The following is a 20,944-nucleotide window of genomic DNA, read 5'->3' on the forward strand; positions in this document are numbered from 1 at the left end:
AAATTTCAGCATCCTAGTACATTCCAAAATTTGTCCAAAATTCCATACTTACATGCTATTTAGTACGCTAAAACAGTATGTGAGATATTTTAGTAGGTCCGAAACCTTAATATAAAACCAATAGTACGCCAATTGCATACTATTTCCGGTAAAATATTACAGTATGCAACTTTGAACATTACGGTGGCATAAATATCCCACAATGCAATGCGGTAGTGAATACAACGTTCATAATAGACGTCGACAGACAGCTCTGTAACATCAATAACACTTCAATTTAGCTGTAAATATAAGATTTCACTTTGCTCGGTTTAATAAATATTTGAAATGAATTCAGACTTTGCATCTCACAAACCGTCGATTTTAACACGAGGTTGGCACAGGTTACCATGGTTATGCGTCTCCAACCGGCAAGGGGGAAGTAATGACGTAAATTACTTCTCAGTGTGTCCGAAAAGGCACATACTACTGTTTATTCACACAAAAGTATGTTGAACTTACTATTGTACTATCGTACACCTATTGTGTAGTTGTTGTTTTTTTAAATTAACATCAACATAGTAGGAGTCATAGTTCCTCTGATGAAGTCAATGATTTCTGTCATTCAGATTAAACTAACATTCCTGTGACATCATCATTGAGATCATGGAATGTTGCCTCTGTGACATCATAAATGATGATGTTACATAAACTGCAACATTATCATTGAGATCATAGAATGTTGCCTCTGTGACATCATAAATGATGATGCCACAGGAATGTCTATTCAGCTCTATATGTCAGCATTCTATCACACTCTATATGATGCTATTGTATTCTACTCTATATCAAAGCATTTGATCAGCAATTGTTATATTTTTTGCCACTATATGACAGCATTCTTTTCCGCTCTAATGTCATTACGACTAATCGAAACGCAATTGTGGATATCTCTAATGTTAATTCCAGATAGTGAAGCTTAGCTATTAAATGTTAAAACAGCTTGCCATAGAATTGTCCAACGCAGACGCTAGGCAATGCCAATAAACATGTAGCCCAATCATCAAAATGACAGTGCCCTTCATTTTTTTAAAGGTCCTATTCATTTACATGCTGTAATGTTAAAAAAACAACTCTTTATTTTCCTCATACTGTCTGCCTGAATATGCCTGTATTCACCCTGTGTCTGAAACGCTCCGTTTTAGTGCATTTCAATGGAACTGCAACATAATTGCGTTGCTAGGCAACAGTTTAGGTCCATGTTTACTTTCTGTCAGCTGATGTCATTCACATACACTGCAACTGGAAATAAACTGGGACACATTTACGTTTAAATGTTCCATATATCGTAGATTTGTGACATCACACATGCGTAGTACTCCTGACTGCTTGACTGCTTAATAATAAAAATTAACTGAACATCTCACTTTTTATAATATGGGACCTTTAAGGCACAGAACAGTTTAATAAATTTGACCTTATTTAGGTTTTTCAAATTAACATCAACATGGTAGTAGTCATAGTTCCTCCAATGAAGTCAATGATTTCTCACAGAGATTGACAGAGTAGTATTAGACACATGGGACACTACAATTGCCAGAAAGTCTTGACAATCAGATTAAACTAACTCTCCTGTGACGTCGTCCGTGACATGATGGAATGTTGCCATTGTGATGTCATAAATGATGATGTCACATAAATTGTGACATCATAAGTGACATCACGGAACATCGTGGAGAGTTTACTTATAGAACCCCCGTTACGCCCATCAATCACAGATCAAAAAACAAATGTTTTTTGACAATAACCACGCGTAGGACGACAGACAGGGACCGAAGACCGAAGACCGAAGACTCGCAGGTCCTCCACTGTCAGCAGACAGAGGGTTGCCCGACGCAGACGCTAGGCAACGCCATTAACCACGAAGGGTAAGCATTAATGCATTAAGCATTAATGCTTTTCATTTGTCTTAGTGTTTTTTTTAGGTAGTATATTTTACTGTATTTATATTTTTTTAATTAACATTAACATAGTAGTATTCACAGTTCCCTTGATGAAGTCAATGATCTCTGTCATTCAGACTAAATTAACATTCCTGTGACATCATCAGTGGTTTCATCTGTGAGATCATAAATGATCATGTCACATAAACTGTGACCTCATCAGTGACATCACAGTTTGTGGTTGCGTCCAAAAGTCCATACTTACATGCTATTTAGTACGCTTAAACAGTATGTGAGATATTTTAGTAGGTCCGAAACCTTAGTATAAAACCAATAGTACGCCAATTGCATACTATTTCCGGTAAAATATTACAGTATGCAACTTTGAACATTACGCTGGCATAAATATCCCACGATGCAATGCGGTAGTGAATACAACGTTCATAATAGACGTCGACAGACAGCTCTGTAACATCAATAACACTTCAATTTAGCTGTAAATATAAGATTTCACTTTGCTCGGTTTAATAAATATTTGAAATTAATTCAGACTTTGCATCTCACAAACCGTCGATTCTAACACATGAGGTTGGCACAGGTTACCATGGTTATGCGTCTATTGTGTAGTTTTTTTTAAAATTAACATCAACATAGTAGGAGTCACAGTTCCTCTGATGAAGTCAATGATTTCTGTCATTCAGATTAAACTAACATTCCTGTGACATCATCATTGAGATCATGGAATGTTGCCTCTGTGACATCATAAATGATGATGCCACAGGAATGTCTATTCAGCTCTATATGTCAGCATTCTATCACGCTCTATATGACGCTATTGTATTCTACTCTATATCAAAGCATTTGATCAACAATTGTGATATTTTTTGCCGCTATATATGACAGCATTCTTTTCCGCTCCAATGTCATTACGACTAATCGAAACGCAGTTGTGGATATCTCTAATGTTAACTCCAGATAGTGAAGCTTAGCTATTAAATGTTAAAACAGCTTGCCATAGAATTGTCCAATGCAGACGCTAGGCAATGCCAATAAACATGTAGCCCAATCATCAAAATGACAGTGCCCTTCATTTTTTTAAAGGTCCTATTCATTTACATGCTGTAATGTTAAAAAAACAACTCTTTATTTTCCTCATACTGTCTGCCTGAATATGCCTGTATTCACCCCGTGTCTGAAACGCTCCGTTTTAGTGCATTTCAATGGAACTGCAACATAATTGCGTTGCTAGGCAACAGTTTAGGTCCATGTTTACTTTCTGTCAGCTGATGTCATTGACATACACTGCAACTGGAAATAAACTGGGACACATTTACGTTTAAATGTTCCATATATCGTAGATTTGTGACATCACACATGCCTAGTACTCCTGCCTGCTTGTTTAAACCTGCTTAATAATAAAAAATAACTGAACATCTCACTTTTTATAATATGGGACCTTTAAGGCATAGAACAGTTTAATAAATTTGACCTTATTTAGGTTTTTCAAATTAACATCAACATAGTAGTAGTCATAGTTCCTCCAATGAAGTCAATGATTTCTCACAGAGATTGACAGAGTAGTAGTAGACACATGGGACACTACAATTGCTAGAAAGTCTTGACAATCAGATTAAACTAACTCTCCTGTGACATCATCCGTGACATGATGGAATGTTGCCATTGGGATGTCATAAATGATGATGTCACATAAACTGTGATATAAGATATAGCCACTGTCCACTCCTACCTGAAGCCCTGCAGTAAGTCATGTGAAGTGGACAAATCAAGTCCACTTCACATACTTTACTGCAGGGCCCCGGGTATTTGAAGTGGATAGTGGCTATATCTTCAAAAGGCCTTGTGCTAGGAGTTTGAAAACTCATCAGTAACACCCTTTCCCACAGATGAATAAATTCTGTAAAAATGAAGAAGATCGGAAACAGTTTATTTTTTCCATACTACAGCTTTAATGTGAAAACACAAAGAAAAGAGAAACTTCACAACTTTGTGCTGGAATGTATTAGGATGCTGAAATTTTGGCTGACACCGTCTCACACCCAATAATAGATGTTGTAAAGATGAAGCAGAGTGGAACAAGGGCATGTTTGCCACACTTGAAATTATTTCCAAGTTTTTGCATGTAGTGTCCAAACTGGTTCCCAAGGGTCTAGATCCATCAACGTCTTGTCAGTTATTCATCATGAACTGTTCTTTTAAGATGTACTGAGTTTTAGCTCCTTTGGTCATCTTTTGGGTCAAAAGAGGGAAGTGATGGATAATTTCCAGGACAGACGTCCAATAGCATTACTTTCCCATTCAAATTTTTTTAAATACTCTAAGGGGTTTAGAGACACCACAATCAAACATATTCATCACTTAACTATGTGGTTTTAGTGTCCTGAGTTCCAAGTTGATTGGGCTTCAGGAAAGTACAAAAACACACTTCTCTAAACAAGACCAAAACAGTAGGCCTCAACCAGTAGGAAAATGCACAAAACAGGTCAAACTTGGCCAAATTAGGCCAAATAACACAGAGTTTCTTATTAATTATGTCATGCACAACCAAAGTGACTTGTATTTTATCAAGTTGTCTAATTTGATCCACATTTGGAGGTTGAAAAGGCTTCCTTTTTGCCGAGTATACGTCAGAATATGAGCCTAATCGCAGAATATGAAAATATCATAACCTGCACTGATTGACTTGCAGACACTGTGGCCTCGAACAGCACAGTGACAAACTAGTGACACAACTTTGGAGCCTCTAGACCCTTGTTAAGAGCCTCAAATGGCCCCCACAGTTAGACAAAGTCGGCAATATAAAGGTATTTTGTCCATTTCGAAGTCACTTGCATTAAAAAATTATGGGTTTTAGGTTAGGCTGCTGCTCGGGCTCCAGAGGAGCTATAGAGTGCACAGACTCTTTCTTGGCAGGAGAAAGTGTCTCTAAAATTTGGAAGCTCTGGACGACTTAGAAAGAAAGTTATTGCACTTTTTCCACCAAAATTCTCAAAGTTCTTACGGCTATTGCTCGGACACCAGAGGACCTACAGGCCTCAAATGTGGAGCAGTAATATTTCTTGGTGTCAAGATTAAGCACCTACAATTTGGTGGTTCTAGGTGCTCTGCAAAAAACGGATTCCATCTTCAGACCCTGTAAGGGGTGTTAGCGGAGTCAAGTCTGAGAGCCCAAGTTTTGGACCAAGTTTTTTTTCTAGAGCTTCTGGGGTGCTGAAACTGAAATATGTTGACCTCCACTCCTTCTAGAGCAATCCTGTGGTGGTTGCACATCTCTATGTATTTTTTACACTCTGGGGGAAGATGTCCATTTGAAATTACAAATGAATGGGGGTTGAAAGTTAGGGAAAATCCCATTATAAAGGATTTGTAATGGACAGAGTCATATTTCAGCTGTAATAGCTTTAAATGATGTGAAATGTATAGAGGCACCTAAAATTGACCCTCTAATCCAGAATCCTGTGTTTCAGGCTTCTATCTCTCCTTCAGGGCTACTTCCTTTCAGGGTCATTGTAGCAATACAGATCCCAGGCCAGATGATTCAGGAGGTCGCAGAGATCACGTGGTGCAATGTTGGAGTCAAAATTCATGGCAGAATTGAAAATATGTCCTTAATTGGCTAAAGGTCAAGAAAGGTCAACATTAACATTGACCGATTGATTGTCAGTGTTTATATTGCTTGCGTCAGACTCATCGGACAAAGTAGACCCGTTTGGACCTCTTGGCGGTGGAGCAGGGCCAATTTGGAGCCTCTGTGCCAATTTTGGCGCGTTTCGGGTATAAAATGGGTGAAAACTGTCTGAGTCCATGAAGTGAAAAAAATTCCACTTCATGGACACCCCAATAGCATGCTATCACCATCTAGTGGATTTTTCATGTATCGCACCCGAGTGTCCGACGGCAGACTCATTTGCACTGCCATTGGACATGTCACTTTGTTACCTTGTCTATTGAGTTGACTTTGGGCCACTGGCAGGAAATTGCCATTCAAAATTTGTCCATAAAATAGAAGATTCCATTACTGTAATATTAAAACCTTTTTCTTCTGTAGTTGTTGCAGAATAGGAGACCAGATGTTGGTCATCAGCCCTTGCCCAGAGAAGATCCAATGGCGAGGAGTCGAAAGCGAGGTCCTCAGCACACAGGCCTCCTCTGCTTTCCCTCATATGTCTGTAAGACCATATGCCATGGTAGCGCTCAACGCAGCAGCACGCCTCCTGACTACTCTCTCCCTCTCTCTTGCCGTTTTAGATTTTTTTATTTTATTTTTTTTTAGTCTTTCGATTTTTGTTTTATTTAATTTATTTTTTTTAGTCTTTAGATTGTCTTTCGATTGTTTTCTTCATAGCAGTATGTTTTTTAAACCTACTGTCATCACTTATGATAGACAAACTTTACTGGAATGGAAGGAACAATTTGCCTGCCCAATGCCGTCTGCCTGCATTTGTCCCGTTGCCTACCAAACTGCGACACCGGGCGAGACGCGGTAAGAGAGCCGGCGTCCAGGTGAGGAATAAAACAAGACCTCATCGTACCGCAATGCCAAGCATATTTTTGTGCAATGCACAGTCCTTGAACAACAAACTGGATGATATGCGGGCCAGAATTGAGTTTCAACGGGAAACACGGGACTGTAATGTTCTGTGTTTCACAGAGAGCTGGTTGAATGAAAACACTCCTGATGCAGCCATCGGATTAACAGGCTTTTCACCTTTCCGACATGATAGGACTTTGGACAGTGGGAACTCTAAAGGAGGTGGTCTGTGTGTGATGATCAACTCTTCCTGGTGCAACGGTAGTAATGTTACTATCAAGGCGACTATGTGTTCACCAGACCTAGAGTTCATGATTTTAATGTGCCGCCCTCATTACCTCCCCAGAGAATTCTGCTGTTGCCTTGACTGCTGTGTATGTCCCTCCATGCGCCGACCTCAAGTCAGCTATGAAGGTGCTACACAAAACCATCTCAGCACTAGAATCAAAACATCCAAGTGCTGCTGTCATAGTAACCGGAGACTTTAATAGGGTGAATCTGAAGAGCGTACTGCCGAAGTTTTACCAACATGTCAAATGCAACACAAGAGGCGGTGCCACACTGGACCACTGTTATTCCACGCAGAAAGATGCCTATAGGGCGTTCCCCCGTCCGCCGCTGGGGAAATCCGACCACAACGTCATCTTGTTGCTGCCCAAGTACCGCCCACTCTTAAAGAGACAGGCTCTTTAGAGAAAACTAAAGAGCTGATCCTGGACTTCAGGAAGAAGGCTGAGCACACACACAATCCCATAACCATCAATGGTGCGGTCGTGGAGCGAGTCAGGAGCTTCAGGTTTCTTGGTGTCCACATCTCGGAGGACATGAAGTGGTCTCGGCATGTCGACACACTGGTGAAGAAATCCCAGCAGCACCTTTACAACCTAAGAAGGCTGAAGAAATTTGGAATGTCCTCACCTGTACAGATGAACTTCTACAGGTGCACTATTGAGAGCATCATGACCGGCTGCATCACCACCTGGTATGGCAACTGCTCCGAGCAGGATCGACGGCGGCTTCAGAGAGTGGTGCGGTCGGCCCAACGGCTCACAGGTGGAGTGCTGCCTAATGCAGGACATATACACCAAGAGATGTGTAACCAAGGCAAACAAGATCATTGATGATCCCAGTCACCCGAGCCACGGCCTCTTCATCAGGAAGCAGTCCAAGAGGAAGCCTGGCTACATCAGCATCAGAGCTAAAACCAACCGCCTCAGAAACAGCTTCTATCCCCAGGCCATCCGGATGCTGAGCTGAGTCTCACAACTGACCCTGACCCACTAGAGCCCTGTCTCTGTCTCTGTCTCTGTCTCTATCCATTCATCCATTCGTACCCACCTCCTCACCCTTGGTTACACTGCACTTATTGCACCACAAACTTACGGGTGTGCGGGTGGGTGTAAATTCTCTGTGTATATTCTCTGTTATTTATTTTATAATTGTGTATGTATTCCCTATCTCATATCTATCGACCAATTTGCTATTGTTGCTGTTATATTTATATGTTTATAAGGATGATTGTATTTAATTCATTATTGTTATTCAATTGATTGAGAGATCGATTGTTTATTATACAAGGATGAGAGAATAACAAACAGGAACAAAGAATCTCACTGCCATCTCAATGTGTATGTGATCAATAAACTAAACTTAACTTAACTTAAAGAGAGTGACGGGGGTGAGAAGTTCCTCCCTACAACCACAAATGATATGATTGTTGATTGTTGACCGGATAGTCCCATCTTTAATCCTGGAGGAAGAAAACTCTCCAAACCGTTGAAAGGGAGATTGTCGCTGTGAAACTAACTTCTTCAACTGCTTCTCCTGCTACAAGAGGAAATCTCTCTTTCAACTCAAAACAACCCTTCAATCGCAGCAAGGGATGGCAGCTTGTAAGAAAAAACCTCTCTATTCCTGGCTGCAACCAGCGAGTCCTGCATGCCTTCATTGGCAGCGTGGAGACGCCGTCGACCCAGAACAACTCTGTCTGCAAATCCTTTTTGGAAAAGCATCTGTCAGATGTTGGACGTTAAAAGCCTGGAAATGCATTTTCTTTGGAAAACGTCAATATTTTCTACAATGACAAACATTTCATTGGCAAACTCTCCTGCAGTAAACCAGCTCCCACAGCTCCACCTGTTGTCATGGCTTCCCCTGTTGATGGTAACATACAGTATATGACCTGTAGAACCGAGTGTGATTAAACATGCCGTGTACTTGTTTTTCTTAATCTCCTCAACATCCATCCATCCATTTGACTTATTCTGGTATTAACCTGCAATTCATTCTCAGTTGTAAATGCTTGATTGTAAATGACTTGTCTTTGGAACTGTTACTGTTTCATTGGTGGAGATTTAATGTTTCTTCATGCTTGCGGAAATTCGAAAAAATTAAAATTAGTTTTCTAAACTTTTGTTGTGGAAAATCTATTAATTCATCCATTTGTAATTGTACAATTTAACAGTATAGATTATCAGGTTTCGAAATACCACGTGCATTAGAACTGCAGTGCACGTAAAATTTGAGCATTTGTCATTGATAAAATACCAACTCAGCGGTAATGCCTATTAACATTTAAATACCTGTCAGCTCTGTTGGGTAGGCCTACAGTTCACAGTTTAACACAAACTTCATTTATGGCACTACCTTAAGCAAATCTTCACAGGAAGTAAAACCTACATAATAACTTCAGTTAATTCTTCTTTATTTTCCATAAATATTTCATCACAGAGCAATTTGACTCCCTGGCATTGATCAAATATTTACAGCCAAATACCCAGCTAGTATGCAGCTGCAGATATTAAACAGGAGACATCAACCGTAGGGACGAAAGCACCGTTTCTGAATGTAAGTCGGCAGGTAGTGGCATCACCATACCTGCCACTAGGTTATCCTCCTTGTTCGCGGAGCTAGCTGGTTGAGCTTTTTTGGAGGGCAGTTCAGCGGCTGTAGCTGCGACCGCTGCGAGCTTTCCCTTTCTTGGCAGCTTTCCTGGGAATGGAGAATTTGGAAAGATCTGTAGTTGGGGTTTCGGCAGGGATGATTTCCGAAAAAACATTTGAAAAAGGTTTTCATGAGAAGAACCGACTGAAGCCGTGATGAGGTTTTCGAACAGGACTTCCAGGAGCCTGGGCACTGGCCATTCAGAAATGCTAGGAGTAGAACTCGAATGTCTAATTGCCAGAGGATAGAGATTCGGCGGAAGGAGACCGGGCTCTCTTCGCCGATGGCTTCCTCTGCCTCGGATTGCTGATGCTCTGACTCCATGGCCCAGTCCTCCAGCCAAGGGTCCTCATCATGGACGGAGATTGACATGATGAGCAGCATGGTAAGTTGAAGCGTGTATGCAGATAAGCCGGTCGTTCTCAGGTGAGAGAGTTTGCGATCGGTTTGTAGAGGAAGCAGCAGAGGTAGGCAGGCCAAAGCAGCTTAAATAAGGCGCCCTGTATGAGATTTGCCAATTGAATGCATAGAGGGGCTGGCTTAAGATCAGCTGATAGGGATGTGATATGAGCAGAGCTTGACGCTAGGCTCAATGTCTGTCGTTCCTGGAGGGGGGACCCCTCCTCTGTTGCTCTTCTTGAGGTTTCTTACATTTTTCCCAGTGAAAAGTTAGTTTTTTTTGAAAATGCTAGATGTATTTCTAATGCTCTCTGTGTCTGCAAGCTGCATTTTAACATATTTTTGAAAATCATATCAAACTTCAGGAAGAGAGCAGATGGACAGTTGAGTTGAAATGAAGGAAATATGTTGTTAGCAGCAGGATGTCATTTCTTGGAAACAGCCCAGCAAGAAATGCAAAATAAATCTATGTTCTTTTAACAGCATAATAAGACAGTGGAGCGGTCAGCTATTGGATCTCTCGGTTCAGTAGCTGAGTAGGATTTGAAGTTGCCGCTGGAGGTTTGGCTACTTTAAAGTGGAACAGTGTACCCATGCTTGTAATGTAGTTTGGGTCTGGGAATACAGTTGGGGAATGAAGAAACAGAAAAAAAAATATGAAATGTTTTTTTCCCATTGCGTATGTTTATTTGTGTTTTCTCTGTGTCCTCTATCTGTCACCCCTGGATCTCTGAACTCGCTCTAGCTTCCTCTCTTTTTCTCCTCTCTCCATCTGTCGCTTTCCATCCATCTCACTCTATTTCCTCTCTCTTCTTCTCATCGCCTAACTCTTGATCTCTCTCCTTTTGTCTCTGTCCATCTGTCTCTCTGTCTTCCTTTGTATTTCCATTTGTCAGTCTCCCATCATCTCATGTTTTCCCTTTCTCCTCTTTCTCACTCCATCCAAACCTTATCTTCCCTCATTCCTTCTCATTCTACCCACATACATCCAAATCTCATTTATTAAAATGAGACTTGTTGCCAAGCAATATAGTGCATGGAGTAAGGTAATCTAACACCTATTACCAGATGACTGACGATAAAAAAATGTCATTATCAGAGTAATCAGTGTAACAGTGTTTATTTGTATTTATTAAATGTTCTGTGTGGAAAGTTAAAATAGTGCAAATACATCGGTTGAAAACAGAGGGAGGCCCACCCATCCTCCCTTAACTTTTCCCTTTCTTACAGGGCCAAAATCAATATACAGCTTCACAGTATCAATCATACAATTAAACAGTTAAATGGCACCTCTGACAAAATGAAGATACACAAACAGAAAATAAATATATAGAAAATAAATAATAAAATGAAAAGATTTTCAAATACAAGAATCCATTCCCTCATCCATTCTTTACGTATCCTAATTATTCCTCCTGTGGAAGCTCTCCAATATCACTACTTTTTATGAAATCATTAAATGATTTCCATATTTCCTCATAAACACCCAGTTTGTCTTTCAGGGTATATGTTGTTCTCTCCATTGACATACATTGTGCCGTATTTTTAATCCAAGCACCAATTGTAGGTGCATCAGATTTCTTCCAGTTAAAAGCAATCATCCGTTTTGCCTGCAATATAGCAAAATCCATAAATTTACATTATTTGGTTCTCAGATCAAGATCTGATTGGTGCAAATGTAGCAATATCATTTGGGGGTCGAGTGGAATGTTTACAGACATAATTATCATGATTTTATTAATCACCTCCCTCCAGAATTCCTTAATTTTTTCACACTCCCAAATGTAATGTATAAGTGTTCCTTGAGCCTCATTACATTTAAAGCAAGGGTACGGTATATTACTGTTATATTTATTCAATTCGACAGTTGACAGACGTAAGTCCACATCAACCAGTTGTATTGAAGTAGCTTCAAATTAGTGTTGGCTGTTTGTATCTGAGCCTTCTTGCAGACTATGTTCCAATTATTATCTGAGAGGTCCTCCTTTAAATCCACCCTCCATGCGTCAAGTTTGGATATTGAGGTCTCCTTAGAGCAAGATGCAAGCCAGTTGTGTATTAATGAAATTAAACCATTGCTATTACAGTTTTTGGTAATAATTTCTTCGAAGGATGAAAGTGCAGGAATTACTAATGACTGGTTCTGCATAGAGGAGATAAAAGTTCTCAATTGCAAATATTTAAAGAAATGCTTCTTTGGGATGTTATGTACTAGAGAGATTTCCTCAAAGGTCATTAGAACCTCTTCTTTATAAAGGTCAGATAGTTTACTTAGCCCTTTCTTTGCCCATAGCTGGAATCCAGCATCCAGCTTACCTGGTTTAAACCAAATGTTGCCCCAAATGGGACTATATTGTGACAAGGAGTTAGCTATATTCATATATTGATTTACCTCGTACCAGACATTAATCATATTAAGCACTATGGGGCGGGTAGTTTAAGCTCTTAGATGTTTAGATACAAATTTAATGGTATCTGAACGGCACACAACTCTACGGTATATCCATCCATGATGGAGTACCTGCAATAGAGAAATAAAACATTATAGTTCTCAGCTGTGCAGCCAGATAATACCAATAAAGATTGGGGCACTTCAACAAAGCAAAGAACTTTAGCAACTTAGCTAAAACAAAATGGAGAGGAGTGAAGCTGCAGCAGAGTGGAGGGTCAGCCAGAGGAGAAGAGGAAGCTGCCAGCTGCATCCTGAATGCAGGGGGAAGTTAATGGGAGAATTCATCACCTTTTATGTGGATGTCCAATCAGTGCTGATGGTAAATGTAGTCCACTGAAGACATAAATTCCCCAGTGCTGCTATATCGACTGAGAAAGCTGATTTCTCTGCGGAGCTATGCCGGCTGTGCCTACATGTACCAGGATGCATTGCGCGCAAGCGTTGAGTTCGCTACGTCTGATAAATAAAAAATAAACAATATAAACTCACAATATGTCAATGAAGGAAATATCCTTAATGCCCCGACACACCGAGCCCACGGTCGGCCGTCAGACAGTTGAGTTCCTGCTGTGTGTCGCTCACTGTCGGCTCCAGTCTGCCCGTGCCAGAGGTTTTTCAGCCAATTTAGCATGTTGAAGGCGGAGCTCAGCGGTGACAGAAATCATTCTGATTGGATTCAGCTTAAGCGAATCAGTGCACGAGGAGAGAAACGGATGTGAGGAAAGCAAGCCAACGAGTGAAGTCAAGAGGACACACACAGAACACTCTTCTCATTTTTCATCTTCATCTCATCTGATCGTTCCAACACACAGATATTTTCACAGTGACATGAACATCAGCAGACGCCGCTTTGTTTCATGTACGTATCATAACAACAGCTTGTATATCCGCCGTCCTCTGTCTCCCAGTTTCCCTTTTTGAATGATGAATACAGACTACCACTGTCTGCTGGTGTGGAGAGTTATTTCCTCTCACACAGATGCAGAACGTACGTGCTAACTGGCTGTCGGCTGTAGACTTTGCGGTGTATTCGAGTGCAATTTGTCGGCCAAGACAAAGGTGACGTGAGGTGATGCTAGTTATTTTTGTCTCTTACACGGAACTAAGACAGGCTTAAAGGTATGGTTGGTAAAGATTGATTGGTAAGACATTTGAAGTTCTCATCCCGACAGCAATCAATAAATTAAATTAAAAAAACGGTATCTGTGGCTGACGCAGGACTGTAATAAACCCGTCCAATCATTTCAATTGGCCCTAATGTAATGATTGGACGGCTCCGTGCCTACCTGTCTACCTGCACAAATGCTGCCCGTGCACTCGTCATGCATCACAGGAGTCTTCCACAAGCTGCTAGCCCAACACGTTCACATCCCAACTCGTCACATATCACTGCTTTGTCACGCCCCTTAGCGTCACTTTATTTTCACCATCAAAACCACTATAGCTACCCTCTGAGACACTCTAGGATGAGGTATCAAAACCACTATAGTTACCCTCTGAGACACTCTAGGATGAGGTATCAAAACCACTATAGTTACCCTCTGTGACACTCTAGGACGAGGTATCAAAACCACTATAGTTACCCTCTGTGACACTCTAGGATGAGGTATCAAAATCACTATAGTTACCCTCTGTGACACTCTAGGATGAGGTATCAAAACCACTAGTTGGATCCTGGATGAAAGCCTTGTGTTTGTGTGTTGTTTTAAAGGGACTGTTTGTAACTTCTTACACGTATAAATCATTGCGGGTCAGTGTCCCATGCGCGCTCGCGTGTGGCTACGCTGTTCAGACTCAGACTCCAACACAAACTACACGGAAGCACCAAAACCTCTTGGTTGTATCTAGTGAAGCCCGTCTGTTAAACAGTGTTGGCCGCGGTCAGAGGACGCGGGGGAGACCGTAGCTTTGGTCTCCAGGACCGGAGTCTCTGCTGTACTCTGCTCCTCTGCCTGCCTTCACTCACACACCGCGCTCCTTCTCACTCTCTCGCTCCACCTCTCACGTTCATGCGCGCACACTCCACACTGCAGAAGAGTTAGTTTAGCTCTGAGAATATCTAGTGAATGTTCAGTGGATGTTTGTGTAGAAATAACTGCTGCAGCTCCTCCAGACCAACAGAGGTTTCCCGTGAAGTGACGGGGCTCCGCAGAGAGAAACGTTATCGTCTCCGACCAAAACTCTGGCGTCTCCCCCGTTCCCTCCGGCCGCGGTCGGGAGGCTGAGGCAGGAAAAGCCAACACTAGGATCAGCATTGATTCATGGAGAGACCTTGGTCTGGTCAGCTAACATTACTGCCAAGCAGCTGAAATATAGAGTGATATTGTGCTTTTAGCTGACGTGTGTCGCCTCACTGTTTTGAGCGATGCTCCTTCATGTCTATGTAGAGCGAGCACAAGCGCGAGCAACAGGAAGCTGACTTTAGTTGACTTAACGGCCACAGGTGATGCTGTTAACAAGACATTTCTGATTCTTACAAACAGTCCCTTTAAATATGTGTGTTTTAATAAAACTCAACAAAACCATTAGTCTGTTAGTCCTTCTACTGTTCCAACAGTCAGCAAATCTGGTTTGGTAGAAATAAATCCTTAATTCACAGAGTAAGATGTGAAAAAATGCCAGCTCTACCCGCTGTCTCCCACCCTACCCCCCGCTGTATCTCTCGTCCTGCTGCCCGCTGAGGGTCTCCTTCAATAGATTCACAGAGTCTTAAATAAAGGAGAAGAGTGTGGGGAATTTCCATTGTGTATATGTGTATGTATATATATATATATATATATATATACACACACACACACACACACACACACTACATTTCATTTCATTAAGCATCTGTGCCAGGTGCATGGATCCATGAGGAGAAGGATGTCATCATTCAACAGCAGCAGTACTACACTCTCTGATAGGAACACTGTGTTGTGGCATCCTGATGGCCCGGGGGAGGGGGTTAGAGCTGACCATGCTATCCCAACCTTCCTGCAAAAGGTCTGGGACCTTTGTTGCATGTCATCCCTCCTCTGTCTCTTTCCTCATTTCTAGTTTCTTCTCTGCCACCGACATCGACCCTGTTTTATTTTCCACTGTGTGGTTTGGACCTGAAGCCAAAAGGACGACTACACAGGAGCAGTGGACAAAATACAATTGGCCCAATCTCAACAAAGCACTGAAATTAAATGTATCCTGTGCACCAAATTAATCACCATGAGAGGAGGTGCCTGAGCATCAGCAGCTTGTGCCATAAATTGGCTAAATTGCAGCAGTGACATGTTTTTTTTATCCAGCCTCTCTTACTCTTTGTGCTTTTATTATTCAGGTTCTTTCTCTTGCAGTACCTCTCCACTCCCATCTTCCTGCCTGTTGTTTCTTTAATTATCCCGCTCTGCATCCTACTCTCTCTTCCTCCTGCCTCCTTCTTCCATTCCCCTCGCCTCTCCTATGCCGGCTGCTACACTTGGACCTCTCCCGTTATTCTGACTAGCATTTCAAACCTCACACTATTGCCTGCTTTACTCAGAGGCTGGCTCAAGATAGCACGCTGTTGTTTTCTTGTGTTTTTTGCTGACACAATTTCTGCATTCTCAACTTAATAAAACCAGAATGTATGTTAGCAGGTGAGGGGGGGTGACATGCTGAGTCAAAGTACAGGGTTGTTCAACTATTGTGGGGGTTTTCAGTTCAGTAGACCGGTTGGATTTCAGCAGTTGGGCTGGCCTTTGGAAAGTAAGATAATTGTGTGTCCTAGCTTGTAATGTGGTATAGCAAGATGTTGAAAACAGTTGGAGAGAAATTTCTTTTGAATGCCACTTCAGCTCACATCCTCCACCAGGAAAACAGTATGTCTGTCCCCATTGCCTCTGTAAAGGTTAGGGAAGAACATCTCCCACAGTGTGAGACAAGGCTGTGGAAAAGTTTTATAAAAATGCATTATTCTGTTCCAAAAAGTGTCAGAAATACAGGATGATGTGTTGCCGTATCGCTATCTGAACACACTAGTTAGACGGCTTTGAAAAGAACAGGCAAAACAGAGCGTGAGACTGAGGCAGGTAAGGGAAGTAGAAGGTGACAGAGAGGATGTGCTGCAGGGAGGAAGAAAGAAGGGTGAGAAAAACAAAGAAAGAGTTGCTTTAGAAAAGAAGGAACACAGATTATTTTCCAGAGAGAGGTGGGTACATTGTTAAGAGAATACGCTTTAGTCAACCACAACCAAGTCCCCGGTAATATTTGAAATTTGCAAAGTGATGCAGGAAACATTAGAGATGGTGTCTTCTACCTGAAAATAGACCTTGCTCCATGTGATGCTTTCTGAGTCTACTGCTGTCTCCAAGAACAACAGCAGTGGAAAAGAATAGCTGGTTCCTTAACCCCTTAACAACTTGCTGCTATTCTGTCTTTCAGAGGTTGGACCTGCTCAACTAGAACACCTGAGGAATCCACTGCTGCCAACCATGGGTACGTCCCAAAGCTCTTAATTTTCGTTTCCTCGCTCCTCGATCCTCGCTTGAACCGGAAGTTGTTCTGGTGCGCCATTTTGAAGACCGTCCCAAAGCCCTTATTTGTGCATCGAGGAGCGAGGATCGAGGATCGAGGAGGCTTGCCGGAGGAGCTATGAGCGAGGATACACCAGTGTATCCTGCACGGAAGTCTTTTACCGACCAACACGCCCCCTTATTGGATATCAGTTACTGATTGGACGCTGCTGCCGATCAGACTGATCTGATAACTTTACCTCTCAACATCACTGGAGTTTTATACCAGAGTGAAAACAGATCACAGATTAAACGTTTTATAGTTTAGTTGTCTTCTGATTCACCATCTAGTTATAATCTGTGTTAACTGAAGCTCTGGGCAGCAGCAGAAGGACCTGCAGTAGCTCTCCTTCACACACCGTCAGTGAAGCAGCCTGACAGTCAGAGGGGTTTATAACATCTGACAAACTATTAAAGTCAGAGATAAAAGGAGAGTCTGTCTGTCAGCAACAAACACCTTTTACATCATTTATCCTCATTTCCATTCAGTCACATGAGGCTGATCATTCCTGAACGTCGGTTTGATATGAGTTATATCATTTACATTTTCCCTTTAGCCTAATAAATAATATCCAGTGTTTAAAAAAACACCGTAGTCATATTCTGGGTTATGAAATAATTAACTCACAATCAGAATATCAATAACTACAGACGCTAATAATGAATAAATAATATAAAGTTATTGTGCCAGTAGAGATGGTTCCTGAGCCTCTAAGCAGTCCACAGTAGAAATACAGGCTGCAGCTTGCACTTGTCTTTATTCGTATTAGTACAGTTCAGACACAAACAGCTGTTAAAGTTTACTGACAGCTGATCCAGATGTGATCAGCTGCTGCTGTCATCAGAAACGGACGTCGCTTCACGTGACGCTTCAGAGGAAACGACCGTCTCATGTCGCTTAAATCGTATTTCCTCGTTTCCTCTCTCCTCGCATGGTTTACTTGCGTCTCTCCATGCTTCCCTGGTGGGAGGGACTAAGACGCAAGGAAAAGACGCAAGTGAGGGAAACAGGGATGCAATTAAGAGCTTTGGGATGCAGCCCATGTCATGGTAGCTTGTCAGGAAGAATGGCTTTGACCTCTGACCTCTAGATCAGTGAATGTAAATGAGTTCTATGAGTACCCACGAGTGTCCCTTTTACAGATATGCCCACTTTATGATAATCACATGCAGTTTGGGGCAAAAAACATGCATTATTTTTGCATGCGGTATAAATGTTTTATTTGTGTCTATTCTAAAATGATGCGTTTGAATATTTCTGCATACTGGAGTCCCTAAACAGAAAGACTGTTACGTTCCCCCCCGTTTAAGGTCCAGGGGATGGAAGGAGTAACACAACCCCAAGGTACTCAACCTAAACCTCCTGCTCCACAGAGACAGTGAACAATCAGCTGCTAAACAAGTTAACACTACACACTAACAATATATCAATAAACACACTTAACAACAACCCGCTGCCAACCACCACACACAGTATTGAATACTGCCGTTAGGCCCACTGGCCACCTCTGCTCTGTTCTCCAGCTCTTTTATTCTCTCCCCTGATTGCTGATAAGCTGCAGCCATGTGCTTCCATGGACTGCAGCTGCACAGAGGAGGAGGGCAGCACCTGAGGAGACAGAGTAGAGGGCACAAAAACACAACATACATGCAACACAGCACGGCACGTAACAAAGACAGTAAAGGGTCGGGATCGCCCAGGAACCTGCGGGTCTCAGAGGGTTAAAGTGGAAGTGAATCATTCAACCAAGTTCAGCTGGTTTACTAAATAGATTTATACTCTAATGAACAATTATATAACAAAAAGGACAAATGTCTTTGTTTCATCTTTCACAGAAAGAGCGCCGCCATGTTGCAGTACTCTAACCTGTGACATCACCAGGTTGGTTGAGTCTTCAGCAGCGATGTCAGTGATTCTACGGTAGGAGCTGTTTTAATATGAAGAGGTGAGCTGTTCCAGAGATTAGGGTTCGGCCACCGCAAAGGCTCAGTCGTCTCTGTTTCTGAGAATGTCCCTCGACCAGAAGACAGAGAGCACGAGAGGAATGGGAGAATTGTGTGGACAGTGGTTCATTGTGACAGAGACACATTGGACAGCTCCCTCCACTCGCACCGACAAGGAGCCGGGAGTTTCAACACCATTACTCTTAGCTGACAAACTGCCTCGTTCCTTCGTCACATGAACATCACAGTACAGAGTAAAGACGGCTCTGAATCAGGCTGGTAAAAGAGACGAGAGGCCGCAAATGAGACAGACATTTTGTGCAGTTTCAGCACCACGATGTTCACCTGACAAATGGCCTCATATGTTCTACCGGTCTTCTCTGTGCTCTCACTCTTATACCCTCCCTTTTTCTCTCCCTCTTTCTGTTCTGCACCTTGTCAGAAAGTCTTGAAAGTGAGAACGACAACAACGGCAGCTAATAAGTTCTGTAAAGAAGAGATGAAAGCCCGAAGGCTCTTTGGTAGAGATGTGGTTTTGTGAGGATACTTTCTCATTTATACAAGCACCGTTTCAACACGAACTCTCTTCTTTTACCCCAAATCTAAGTCACACTGATTCATTCACCACCTCTCTATTGTTGTGTGCTTCTTTCTTCCTTTTCTCTGGATGCTGGTAAATATGGAGCAACGGAGAGCCGGACAGATGACGGGACTGACGGTGAGTCAGGTCAGAGCTGATGGGGAACGAGGTTTAAAGGTTCTGACAGAGACACACCCGACTCAGCCCTCATACTGGATTTGGAGTTGAACCTTGGACATCACCTCTTCTCTCTCTATTTCTCCCTCTCTCTGACTTCAACACTCCCCCCCCCCCTGACTGAAGCTGCAGCGCTGTGTTTACAAAATGTCACTCACTTAATTTAATGAATAATCTTTAATTTGGTGAGAAGTTCAAGGCAGTGTTCGCCAACAGGTAATCAGTGAATAAGAACACAACCCGTTCTCACTCCCAACTCATTAACAAGTACCGCCCTCTGGTCAGTGCCCCGAGGCACCTGATTCCGACGCCCCGAGGCACCCGATACCGACGCCCCGAGGCACCTGATACCGACGCACCGGGGCACCTGATACCGACGCACCGAGGCACCTGATACCGACGCACCGAGGCACATGACACCGACGCACCGAGGCACATGACACCGACGCACCGAGGCACATGACACTGACGCACCGAGACACCTGATACAGACGCACCGAGGCACCTGATACCGACACACCGAGGCACCATGCGTCTGTATGAGACAAATCCTCTCCAACCTCTCTCTGTTGCAGAGCTATCTCATCTCCATGTCAGCAATCCATGGTGGCATCATTTGCCATAACCCCTTTGTTTCCTCCTGTTTCCTCCTGTTTCTTCTCTTCCCCCTCCTTCAGCTTTAATGCCACATTCTCACAGCTCACTCTTCCTTGAATTGCAACCTGTGCGTCGCATAATCCCATCCGGCCACAGCGTGCACCCTCACCACTTTTCTGCCTTGCACCTTAGCGCCTCTCCCTTCTTCTCTTCTCTCTCTCTTCTCTTTGAATACAGGAACCACTGGGGGCTCTATCCAAATCAACCCCCCCCCTCCACTCAGAGCCTCGACTCCCCAGGTTTCCTCCCATCTTCCTGCCCTCAGCTGACACCACTCCATCATCGCTCTCATCCATCCATTCATCCACAACCCTGATTCCTCCCCTGTCCTTCATCCCTCCACCCTCATTCCTTCATCCCTCCACCCTCATCCCCTTATTGCTTCATTCCTCCACCCTCATCCCTCATTCCTTCATCCCTCCACCCTCATCCCTATTCCTTCATCCCTCCACCCTCATTCCTTCATCCCTTCACCCTCATTCCTTCATCCCTCCACCCTCATCCCCTTATTACTTCATTCCTCCACCCTCATCCCCTCATTCCTTCATCCCTCCACCCTCATCCCCTTATTACTTAATTCCTCCACCCTCATTCCTTCATCCCTCCACCCTCATTCCTTCACCCCTCCACCCTCGTCGCCTCATTCCCTCATTCCTTTTTCCATCCACCCTCATTCCTTCATCCCTCCACCCTCATTCCTTCATCCCTCATCCCCTTATTACTTCATCCCTCCACCCTCATCCCTTCATCCCTCCACCCTCATCCCCATTCCTTCATCCCTCCACCCTCATCCCT

The 20,944-nt window shown here is 42.8% G+C and overlaps 1 long non-coding RNA gene across 1 annotated transcript in view; it reads right to left on the reverse strand.

Moving 5' to 3' along the window:
- Nucleotides 1-13,975: 13,975 nt before the first annotated feature.
- Nucleotides 13,976-20,944, reverse strand: part of LOC141774905 (uncharacterized) — a 137,603-nt gene continuing 130,634 nt past the window's right edge. Inside the window, exons 2-3 of the long non-coding RNA XR_012595507.1 lie at nucleotides 14,426-14,680; nucleotides 13,976-14,242 (exon numbers count right to left, since the gene is read on the reverse strand). This is a non-coding gene — a long non-coding RNA (uncharacterized LOC141774905). The remainder of the gene's footprint in view (nucleotides 14,243-14,425; nucleotides 14,681-20,944) is intronic.

Source organism: Sebastes fasciatus, chromosome 10 (genome assembly GCF_043250625.1).
Source record: "Sebastes fasciatus isolate fSebFas1 chromosome 10, fSebFas1.pri, whole genome shotgun sequence".
Lineage (NCBI taxonomy): Eukaryota > Metazoa > Chordata > Actinopteri > Perciformes > Sebastidae > Sebastes > Sebastes fasciatus.